Genomic DNA, 12,754 nt, shown 5'->3' with positions numbered 1-12,754 from the left:
ATATTTCACATGTTCTACATTTTGTTTTGTTTTTTTGAGATGGAGTTTCACTCTTGTTGCCCAGACTGGAGTGCAATGGCGTGATCTCAGCTCACTACAACCTCTTCCTCCTGGGTTCAAGCGATTCTCCTGCCTCAGCCTCCCGAGTAGCTGTGGTTACAGGCAGGCGCCACCACGCCTGGCTAATTTTGTATGTTTAGTAGACATGAGGTTTCTCCATGTAGGTCAGGCTGGTCTCAAACTCCCAACCTCAGGTTATCCGCCCTCCTCGGCCTCCCAAACTGCTGGGATCACAGGCGTGAGCCACCACGCCTGGCCATGTTCTACATTTTTAAATTATACAAACTGTAATATGTACATTTGCTCTGCCATTTGTTTTTGATGGTATCTGACATAGCCGCAGCTGTAATATACTGTGTAACGCACATTTACAATACTTTATCAACTCTCTTGGTGGTGGACCTTGCTAACAGTCCTTTTGGCAGGTACCTATTTTTTGTGTATTTACAAAGCTGCAAAGAATAAAACTAGCAGGTCTCCTTGAGTACATGTACAAGTTTCTTGGAGCACAGAAATACTAAGTGACAAAGTGATGAGAGGCTTTTTTTTTTTTTTTTTTTTTTGAGACAGAGTCTCACTCTGTCTCCCAGGCTGTAGTGCAGTGATGTAATCTCGGCTCACTGCAACCTCTGCCTCCCGGGATCAAGCGATTCTCCTGAGTAGATGCGATTACGGGCGCCTGCCACCATTCCTGGCTAATTTTTGTATTTTTAGTAGAGACAGGGTTTCACCATATTGGTCAGGTTGGTCTTGAACTCCTGACCTCAGGCAATCCACCTGCCTCGACCTCCCAAAGTTGCTAGGATTACAGATGTGAGCCACCTTGCCAGGCCCTTTTAAACAATTTTTTGTAGAGATGGGGTCTTGCTATGTTGCCCTGGCTGGTCCAAAATTCTTGGGCTCAAGCAATCCTCCTGTTTGGCCTCCCAAAGTGGTGGGTTTAACTTTATTAAGAGTTGCCAACTTAGTGCTACAAAGCGGCTATCCAGCACTCTGTAGTGCATGAGTTTTCATCGACCACAACCTTGGCCTTGCATTCATACTGTGGTTTATTATGGTTTTAATATTCATTTCTAGGGCATAGACAGAGTTTTTTTTTTTTTTGTAAAGAGACAGGATCTCACTATGTTGCCCAGGCTGGAGAGCAGTGGCTATTCACAGACATGATCATAGCAGGCTACTGCCTCAAACTCTTGGTCTGAAGTGATCCTCCCACCTTAGCCTCCTGTGAAGCTGAAAATACAGGCACGGGTCACCACATTGGCTTGACTTAGCATAATTCTTAAGGGCCTTAGGATTTTCAGAATGGTAAGTGATCACTAGTTTCAACAAAGTCACCAGCTACATTCACATACAAGAGAGTCAGCCTGTCCTTTGAAGCTTTGACACAAGCATTAACTTCTCTCTAGCTATGAAAGTCCTAGGTGGCATGGAATACTATGCAGCCATAAAAAAGGATGAGTTCATGTTCTTTACCAGGGACATGGATGAAGCTGGAAACCATCATTCTGAGCAAACTATCACAAGGACAGAAAACCAAACACTGCATGTTCTCACTCATAGGTGGGAACTGAACAATGAAGACACTTGGACACAGGAAGGGGAACATCACACACCAGGGCCTGTTGTGGGGCGGGGGGCTAGGGAAGGGATAGCATCAGGAGAAATACCTAATGTAAATGACGAGTTAATGGGTGCAGCAAACCAACATGACACATGTATACCTATGTAACAAACTTGCACATTGTGCATATGTACCCTAGAACTTAAAGTATAATTAAAAAAAAAAAAGTCCTAGGTGGCATCTCCTTCCAATAGAAGGATGTTTTGACTAAATTGAGTATCTGTTGTTTACGCAGCCACCTTCATCAATGATCCTAGATTTTCTGGCTAACTTGCTATTCTCCAACAGCACTTGCTGCTTCACCTTGCACTACTGTTATAAAAGATGGCTTCTTTTCTTTAATCGCATGAACCAACCTCTGCTAGCTTCTAGCTTTTCTTCTGTAGCTTCCTCACTTCTCCCAGCCTTTACAGAATTGCAGAGAGTTAGGGCCTTGCTCCGGATTAGGCACTGGCTTAAGGGAATGCCTTGACTGGTTTGATCTTCTATCCAGACCACTCCAACTTTCTCCTTACCAGCAATATGGCTGTTTCGCTTTCTTATCATTTGTGCATTCACTGGAGCAGCGCTTTTAATTTCCTCCAAGAACTTTTCCTTAGCATTCACAACTTGGCTAACTGTTTAGCACAAGAGGCCTCGCTTTGGCCTATCTCAGCTTTCAACGTGCCTTCCTCATTTGGCTTAATCGTTGCTAGCTTTTGATCTAAAGTGAGAGACATGCAACTCTTCATTTTACTTGAACACTCTGAAGCCATTGTGGGGGTTATCAATTGGCCTCAACTCAAGATTGTTGTGTCTCAGGGAGTAGGAAGGCCAAAGAGAGACGGGGGAATGGCCAGTCGGTGGAGCAGACACAATGCATTTATGGATTAAGTTTGCTGTTTTAGATGGGTGCAGTGTGTGGCGCCTCAAAGCCATTCTTTTTATCATTAATTTTGCCAGAGGCTTGTCGGTTTTCTAAAGAACTATTTTGGGGTTTAATAATTTTCATTACTGTATCTTTATTTCATTTCTGTACCTTTTTACTTTTTTTTTTTTTGAGATGGAGTCTCTGTTGCCCAGGCTGGAGAGCAGTGGCGCGATCTTGGCTCACTGAACCTCCGCCTCCCGGGTTCAAGTGATTCTCCTGCCTCAGCCTCCTGAGTAACTGAGATTACAGGTGTGCATCACCATGCCCGGCTAATTTTCGTATTTTTAGTAGAGACGGCGTTTCTCCATGTTGGTCAGGCTGATCTCGAACTCCTGACCTCAGGTGATCTGCCCACCTCTGCCTCCCAAGGTGCTGGGATTACAGGCGCGAGCCACCATGCCCAGACTACTTCTTTCCTTACATATGCCTTTTCTCTACAAATCCTTGTTTTGGTTAACTTTGTAATTTCTTTTTTTAAATAAGCATTTAAAATACTTATATAAAATGTTCATACTACATGGAAAGTATAGGAAAAACTTATCCTAATACTAGAGTTTCTTCTACATGCCACTTGGCTGCATCACATCAATCTGATGTGTATGTATTTTCCTTATCATTCAGTTATATTTTCTCTTTTCCACTGTTCGTTCTAAGAGTTAAACAGTTTAGATTTCCAAAATGTATTTTACCTTCAAAAAAATTTAATTTCATTTTAAAATTAAATTGCGGAAACATGAGAATGTTATCTTTTTGACATTTATTTAAAATGTGATGAGACTTGTTGCCAAGTATGTAATTTCTGCTGGGCCAGAACAGGGGGGGCCATTATTTCACATGTGCCTAAAAACAATGCCCATCTCTAACTGTTGGATACAGGGACCCATTAGAGCTGGTCAACTCTATTTTTCAGATCTTCTATATTGTTTCTGATTTGTCTGCTTATTAATTACCAAGAAATTTTTAGTGAAATCTCCCAATGGTTTTATCAATTTATCTTATAATTCTCTAAAATACCTGCCATATTTTGAGGCAGTGTTAACTAATATACATATTTGAAATTATATTCCTGGTAACCTGTACCTTTTATCATTAGGAAGTAACCACGTTTATTCCTAACAATATTGCCTTAGAAACTTATTGTATCTGACATTGTTATACCTATCTTTCGGTTAGAATTTTCCTTAAATGTCTTTGTTCCAGACCTTTATTTTCAACCTTTGTTTCTGTGTCTTGGTGTGTCTACTGTAAATCATCACAGCATAATTGACTTTTTAAAAAAACTGAGTCTAATATTATCTGATAGACGAGTTTGGTTTTAGGTAAACTGTTTCATACTGTTATTTGGATTAATTTCTACGATCCTATTTTGTATTTTCTATTTTAACTCTGTTTCTATGTTTCTGGTTTTCCTCCCTTTCCCCTTCTACTGGAATGGTAGTTTACTTGTTCCCTTATAGCTCGTTTTATTTTGGAGTTATACATTCTTGAAATGGTTAATTACCTTAAAATATGACATGCCCACTTTACCTTGCAACAATTCTGGAAGATTCTATTACCTCTTCAAATATTTCTGGTCCCCTTTCTACTTTCTCCTAGCTCTTCTATTATATGTATGTGAGATATTTTCATGTTACCTTCTATACCTCGGTTGAAAGTCTTCAATGATCTTCTATCACTTTATCTTTGTTCAAACTTTCTAATTTTTCCTGATCTGCCATCTGGTTAAGTGATTCTCTTTTGGTTGTGTCAAATTTACTGTTTAATTTTAATGACTTCATTTTACATTTATAGAATTTCTCTTTTAAAAACCTGTCTTGTTTTCCATAGTGTTTTTTGCTCCTTGATTCTAAAGACAACTTTCCCCACTCTCCTTATATCCAGAGCTCAGCTTAAATCCTTTAGCAGTTGCTTTCCTGGGAGAGTAGGTCGATGATTATTATTTTTTTCAGTTCACCTATACACTTAAGGGTATTTAGGCTTCTGTCTTCCAGGTTTCCATGGAAACGTCAGCTCTCAGCCCCTCCCAGCCAGGTGTAAGGCTTTGTTTCCTTTTCTGTGTGACCCCTACCGGCCAGCCTACCTTGCTCAAGTCCTTATGCTGCTACACAGAGGCTCACAATGGTTAGCGCCTTCATTTTCAGCTCTCTTCTCTTCTTCAGATGCCTGGGAATTCCCTCTTACTTTTGTGCAGAGCATTACACTTTGCTGTACTTCACACGGCACCCAGTTTTAGGTGCTTGGTTCCAGGATGTTTCAGGTTATTTAGTTCAGCCTGACTTCTGTTCCTTGGCAATCTATGGCTTCCCAGCTACTAAATTAACAAAGGTTTTTTAAAAAACAAACCCAATGATAGCTAAAGTGCAGGAAAATGGGAGCTTCCATATGCTTAAGAGTGTACACAATTACACCGTTTCTGAAGTAAAATCTGGAATATTCAAAAGCCTTCAACAAGTGCATTCCTTTTGATACAGCAATTATATTCATAAGCATTTATCACAGGGAAATCATCATGGAAGTGTACAAATACTTAGCTAGCAAACTATCACAGCATTGCTCCTAATGGCAAAAAACTTGTAACAAGCTATTTGTCAAACTTAGTTAAACCCACTCTCGGGTCCACCTGAAGATAGAGTATGCAGCTTTTAACAATGTCATGGAATAGATGGTGGTTAAAAAGACTGCAATATATTTATCAAATTTCAGCTAAGACATCAATCGTAACATGTATCATTAAGTATATCTAAGAAAAGAAAATGCTGCCAACTAGAATGCATTTTCATCAGATGGAATTTTTACTTTTACTTACTAAAGAATCACCTGATTTGACTTAAACAGATTTATCCTAACATTCTTGTAAGTGGATAAAGAAAAGCTAAATACATTGGCTAGGATATTGCCAAAATGGTTTTACATAGAGTCCATTCTGAATCATTTTGACTCTTACTAAGGATGTCTGTGTTTTTCCACATAACGTTGTCCTCTGAGCCACTAAGTATGTTAGCACTCCTTAGTAGTAGTCCAAGGCTAATTCTAGGATTTTCTCCTAATCTGCGCCCATCCATTTTCTAAGTCTGATCCTGAGCTTTCTTGATATCCAAAGGTTTGTTCTATCAGGGCAGATTCTTGCAATGGTCCTTAAATAGTTTGCTGACAGAAAGAACAAGGCTGCACTCAAGTGTGCACTGATGCAACGATGATGACTAGGTCATCACTGATACCTGGCCAGCTACTGTACTATGTGCACTGACTTTGCAATGCACTCGAATCAATGAATCAATGTAGCAGTTGCTTCCAGAGAGCAGGGCTAGGGGTTTTAAACTTTTGGCCACAGAATCCTTTCATTCTCACCAAGTGTTCTTTGTGGAGGAAAGCTCAGTGCCCAGAACACTGCCCCTCCCCACCATTACTTCCTCCTCCAAGCCCACCCCTCAGAGAGGACCTCACACACACACAGGCAAGCGGCCTCACAAAACAGACTGAAAGGCACAATTGAAACAAAACGAACACTTCTTAAAAGCTGTTTTAAAGTTTCTACTCAGTTTAACATCACATTCATTCCCAAATTAGCATCACTCCTCACCATTATCTAGTCAGGAATGGAAAGCATTAGATGATAGTGGTTAGGAGACTTCCTGCTTATGACAATTTAGGTTCAACGTATATCTAAATTGAAGAGATGAAACAAGCAAAACAACTGAAGAACAAGCCAGAATGTTATGATCCCACCCTCCCCACCCATAGTGGGAACCATCTTTAACTGTTTCTAGAGTTAGTTCTTCATTTTTAGCTGGATATGTACATGTCTTTAAGTCATATCCTTGTTTTGTTCTTTGACCAATCAACGTTTGCGTAAATTATTGATTTCCTGCGAATAGAGAACACATCTCCTTTCTACCCCCTACCTCCAGTCCATCTTCATCCTAACAGTCACTATGGAGCCTCTGAAACTTTCAGTTACTTAAACCATGATTCCAATTTTAAATGTACCGAAGTACCTAACCACATTTCTGGCAAATAACGATAAACTCTAGAAAGAATATTAAAACAATGATCTTGAAGGCACCAGAGAACCACCAAAAGGAGGTGTATACTGAAAAGTGGCCTAGTGTTGGAAGAAGGGAATGGCACAGCCCAACATTGTTGATGTAAAAGAAACAGGAAAATGAGATCCACTCTCAAGACAAAAGACAATCAACAGAGACCAGCTGTAGTTGACCCAAATGTTGGAATTAGGAGACAAAGACTCTAAAGCAACTATTATAGTTATAATAAAAGATATAGAAAAATATGTTCATAATCAATGAAAATTGCAGCACAAAAACAGAAACCATGAAAAAGAACAAAATAAAAATTCTAGAACTGAAATACCAGGAAATCTAGAATAAATTACTCATTGGATGGTCTTGACAGCAAAATAAAGACAAGAGTCATGGGTTTGCAGAGAGACCAACAGAAACGATCAACTCTTGAGAGAAAAAAAAAGATTAAAACTTCTAGAAAACCAAAGGGGGAACAATCTTGAAAGCGGACAGGGAAAAAGAACGTAACACAGAAAAACAATTCCCATGACCAGTAACTTCTCATCAAAAACTACAAAGGCCAGAAGACAGTGCAATAACATGTTTAAGTGGTGAAAGAAAAAAAAAAATGCTGAAAGAAGAAAAGTAATTGTAATTCTATAGCCAGTGAAAATATCCTTCAAAGATGAAGGCAAAATAATGCTATTTTCAGGTAAAATAAAACTAAGGGAATTCATAGTACAGACCTGCATTTTGGGTGGAAGCAAACTGACACTACAATAGAATCCTGCATCTTTAGGAAGGAATGAAGAGCAGTAGAAACAGTAAGTATCTGGGTAAATATACTTTTCTTAATTCTTTAAAATACAAAGGATGGTTTAAAACAAAAATTTATAATATCGTCTTGTGGGTTTAAAAACATATGTAGAGGTAACATAAAGGAGAGCGACAGGAGCAGTAAATGGAACTATATAACCACAATTCCTCTACATTTTCTATGATGTCATACAATCTTAACTCTAAGTGGAATGTTAAGAAAAATGTGTATTATATCCTTAGAGCAATCTCTTTATTCCTTCTTCTCTCTTTCACACACACACACACACACACACTCTGTAGAAACAACCAACAAATATATTAAAAAGGAACTATAAAAAAATTTCAAATAATCCTAAAGAAGGGTGGAAAGCAATAACAAAGAAAATGTTTAAGGGGAGAAAAAAACAAAATGGTAGGCCTAAAATTAATCTATTAATAATTATAACAAATGTTAATGGGCTAAAACTACAATTAAAAGACAGAGATGGTCAGAAGGGGCAAAGCAGCAAGACCGCTCTATATGTTGATATGAGGGACACAATTTAAATATAAAAATACAGATAAGTTGAAAGCAAATGGATGGAAAAAGATTATCATGCAAACATTAAGCACAGAAAGAGGCTAAAGAAGCTAATAACTATCAGGCAACAAATTACTACCAGGGATAAAAAGGGACACATTTCATAATAAATGTACTTAAAAGACATATTCGCAAATGTATTTTTGTCTAACAACAGAGTTTCAAAATATACGAAAAAAAATTTGTTTTTTGAGATGGAGTCTTGCTCTGTCACCTAGGCTGGAGTGCAGTGGTGCGATCTCGGCTCACTGAAACCTCCACCTCCCAGGTTCAAGCGATTCTCCTGCCTCAGCCTCCAGAGTAACTACGGGCGCCCACCACCACGACCGGCTAATTTTTGTATTTTTAGTAGAGACAGGGTTTCATCATGTTGGCCAGGCTGGTCTTGAACTCCTGGCATCAGGCGATCTGCCCGCCTTGGCCTCCCAATGTGCTGGGATTACAGATGTGAGCCACCACACCTGGCTTAAAATATATGAAAATTTGACAGAATTAAAGGGTAAAGGAGACAATTTCACAATCATAGGATAAGATTCAACATTCCTCTCAGCAACTAGACCACAGGAAAAATATCAATCACAACTTGGATGATCTGTATGGGCAGTTGTAACATTCTACACCCAGTGGTATACTGGTAAATTGGCTCTCTGAGCAGGGAGAAAAGAAAAAAAGAAAAGCTCTGATTTGTTGCCTCCATAGATGTCTATTGTATAAGGTTCCCACCATGGCAGATGCAAGCTACCAACAGGACAATATCACACAGGGAGATGGGGAGAGATGGGCACAATCATCTCCCGCAAGCTGATCTGATCCAGCTCCAGCACATTACCATCTACAGCCAACAGCTGCAGAACCCACATTCTTTTCAAGAGTACATGGCACATTCACCAAGATAGGCTATTTTCTGGGCCACTGAACATGTTTCAATACATTTAAAAGGACTGAAATTATACAGTGTGTTCTCTGATCAAAATGGAATTATAACTAGGAATTAGTAACAATAGGCTACCCGGGAAAATCCAATATTTCTAAACAATATCTTTCTATATAATTCAAAGGTCAAATAAAGTGTTTTGAATTAAATGATAATGAAGATACAACATATCAAAATTTGCGGAATAAGGCTAAAAATCCTTACAAGGAAATTTATAGTTTCAAATACTTATATCAGAAAAGGTAGAAAGAGTTGGGCATGATGGCTGATGCCTGTAATCCCAGCACTTTGGGAGGCTGAGGGAGGTGGATCACTTGAGGTCAGGAGTTTGAGACTAGCCTGGCCAACATGGTCAAACACCCAGTCTCTACTAAAAATACAAAAATTAGCTGGGCATGGTGGTGCATGTCTGTAATCCCAGCTACTCAGGAGGCTGAGGCAGGAGAATCGCTTGAACCCGGGAGGCAGTGACTGCAGTGAGCCAAGAACATGCACTGCACTCCAGCCTGGGCGACAGAGTGAGTGAGACTCCAACTCAAAAAAAAAAAAAAAAAACCCAGAAAAGGTAGAAAGATTTAAGAATTATTAATTAAAATGGCAATACTCCCTGACATGGTTTGGCTGTGTCCCTGCCCAAATAGCACCTTGAACTGTAATAATCCCCATGTGTCAAGGGCAAGGTCAGGTGGAGATAACCGAATCATGAAAGCAGTTTCCCCGATAGTGTTCTCGTGGTAGTGAATAAGTCTCATAGAATCTGATGGTTTTATAAATGGGAGTTTCCCTGCATAAGCTCTCTTGCCTACTGCCATGTAAGACATGACTTTGCTTCTCCTTTGCCTTCTACCACGATTGTGAGGCCTCCCCAGCCACGTGGAACTGTGAGTCCGTTAAACCTCTTTCCTTTATAAATTACCCAGTCTCGGGTATATCTTTATTAGCTGTATGAGAACACACTAATATACTCCCCAGATTGATCCAAAGATTCAATGTAATCCCTATCAGAATCCCAGTTGGCTTCATTGTAGGAAGTTAACAAGCTGATTCCAAAATACATATAGAATTTCAAGAGACTCAAAAGAGCCAAAATAATCTACAAAAAGAACAACATTGGAGGACTCAAACATCACAATTTCAAAACTCACTACAAAATGACAGTAATAAACTCATGAATCTGTGGACCTGATTTTCAATAAGGGTGAACATCAAAACCACAATGAGATACTACTTCATTCCCACTAGGATGGCTAGAATCAAAAAGTCAGAAAATAACAAGTGTTGAGCCGGATGTGGTGGCTCATGCCCGCAATCCCAGCACTTTGGGGGGCTGAGGCAGGAGAATCACTTGAGGCCAGGAGTTCGAGACCAGCCTCGCCAACGTGATGAAACCCTGTCTCTACTACAAACACCAAAATTAGCTGGGCATGGTGGTGCGCACCTGCGGTTCCAGCTACTCAGGAGGCTGAGGCAGGAGAATCGCTTGAACCTAAGAGGAGGAGGTTGCAGTGAGCTGAGATCTCGCCATGCACTCCATCCTGAATGACAGCAAGACTCTGTCTCAAAATAAGTAAATAACTAAATAAATAAATACAACACAACACAACAAGTGTTGGCCAGAATGTGGAGAAACTGGAACCCTCATACACTGCTGGTGGGAAAGTAATATAATGCAGCCACTTTGGAAAATAATTTGGCAGTTCTGCAAATGGTTAAACACACAGTTACCATCTGACCCAGAAATAACACTTGTAGGCATCTAAGAAAAATGAAAACGTATGTCTACATAGAAACCTGTACACAAATATTTACAGCAGCAGTATTCGTAATAGTAAAAGTTGGAAATAACCCAATTGTCCATCACCTGATGAATGGATAAACAAAATGTGGTATATCCACAGAATGGAATCCTATTTTACCATAAAAATGAAGTACTGACATATGCTACAACATGGATGAAGTTAGAAAACATACTAAATGGAAGAAAGCCAGTCACAAAAGACCACATGTATTAGTTGGCTTAGGCTGCCATAACAAAATACCAGACAAGATGGCTTAAACAACAGGAATTTATTTTCTCACAGTTCTGGAGACTAGAGGTCCGAGCTCAAGGTACTGTCAGGGTTGGTTTCTGGTGAGGGCTCTCTTCCAGGGTTGCAGACGGCCACCTTCTCGCTGTGTCCTCACATGGCCTTTCCTCTGTGTATGTGGAGAGAGAGCTCTCTGGTGTCTCTTCCTCTTCTTATAAGGACACCAATCCTATCAGGGTAAGGCCCCACCCTCACGATTTTATTTAACCTTAATTATTCCCCCAAACAGCCTTACCTCCAAATACCATCCAAATATACTGGGGGTTAGGGCTTCAAGATATGAATGGAGGAGGGGCACAATTAAGTCCATAACACCACATATCATATAGTTACATGTATACAAAATGTTCAGAATAGGTGAATTTATAGAGACAAAGTACATTAGTAGAAGGTAGGGGTAAGAAGGAAGTGACAACTAAAGGGCACAGGGTTTCTTTTTGAGATGATGAAAATCTTCTAAAATTAAATGTGACAGTTGAACATTATCTGTGAATATACCAGAAACTATTGAAATGTACACTTTAAATGAGCGCATTGTATGCTATGTGAATTAGATCTCAAAGCCATTAAGGCCGGGCACAATGGCGAAATCCTGTCTCTGTTAAAAATACAAAAAAATTAGCTAGGCGTGGTGGTGTGCGTCTGTAATCCCTGCTACTCAGGAGGCTGAGGCAGGAGAATCACTTGAACCTGCGAGGTGGAGGTTGCAGTAAGCCAAGGTTGCGCCACTGCACTCCGGCCTGGGCAAAAACAGCAAAACTGTCTAAAAAAAAAAAAGCCATTAAAAAAATTCAATACCATTCCAATCAATCAACTTTTGGGGTAGAAATTGACAAGAAGTTGACAGCCCATTGAGGAAAAGTTTTTTTCAACAAATGACACTGGAATAATTGGATCCACACAGGGGAAATTTAACCTTAAGCCTTACTGTACACCATATACAAAAGTTAACTCCAGGTGGATCACAGGTCTAAAAGTAAATGCCCAAACCATAAAGTCTTATGAGGAAAACACAAAATATAGTTGAGATCTAGGCAAAGGTTTCTTGTGTCACAGAGGCAATAACTGCAAAAATAAAATAAAACCAATAAGTTAGGTTTCCCCAAAGTAAACATTTGCTCACCCAAAGACACCATTAAGAAAATGATTAGCAAGCCCCAGACTTGAAGAAAATATTAGCAAAATATATCTGACAAAACACTGGTATCCTTGACATACATATAAAGAACTAAAACTAACAAAAAGCAAAATACCCCAAAAATGGAAAAAACAGGAGGCGAAAGACTTGGACACTTTACAAAAGATGACATACGAATGGTCAACGAGCATATAAACAGGTGCTCAATGGACACGAAGTTTACATGGCAGCCCGAGAGGTGCCCCCGGTTTAGGGCACCTTCGCCTAAAGAACAGGATCAACTGTGCTTTGAATCCAGGCTGAGTCAGCAGAGGCAGGAGTGAAAGCAGATCTTATATAGCTCTGATGACACACAGTCTTAGCTTCACAGTATTTTTATCTCAGCTTTAAATCAACTGAACTATATGGAGAAATGTTATCAGAAACGGAATGAGCAGGCTCTTCATGTGATCAGAAGCTGCCTGAGGGAGATCTGTCCAGGCCACCAGCCCCTCCTCACACCTCACTGGTATGAGACTTGAGGAAAAAGCGCTATTGGGATAATTCAAGTGTATTATCTGGAAGGGGAGAATTCCCCATGTTT

General features: G+C 39.7%; 1 protein-coding gene across 5 annotated transcripts in view; it reads right to left on the bottom strand.

The window, feature by feature from the left end:
* Positions 1-12,754, bottom strand: part of CUL1 (cullin 1) — a 102,605-nt gene that overhangs the window by 48,376 nt on the left and 41,475 nt on the right. The gene's annotated exons all lie outside the window — the stretch shown is intronic.

This window comes from Gorilla gorilla, chromosome 6, assembly GCF_029281585.2.
Source record: "Gorilla gorilla gorilla isolate KB3781 chromosome 6, NHGRI_mGorGor1-v2.1_pri, whole genome shotgun sequence".
Taxonomy (NCBI): Eukaryota; Metazoa; Chordata; class Mammalia; order Primates; family Hominidae; genus Gorilla; species Gorilla gorilla.
The sequence above is the reverse complement of the archived record's forward strand: the minus strand, read 5'-3'. Positions and strand labels throughout refer to the sequence as shown.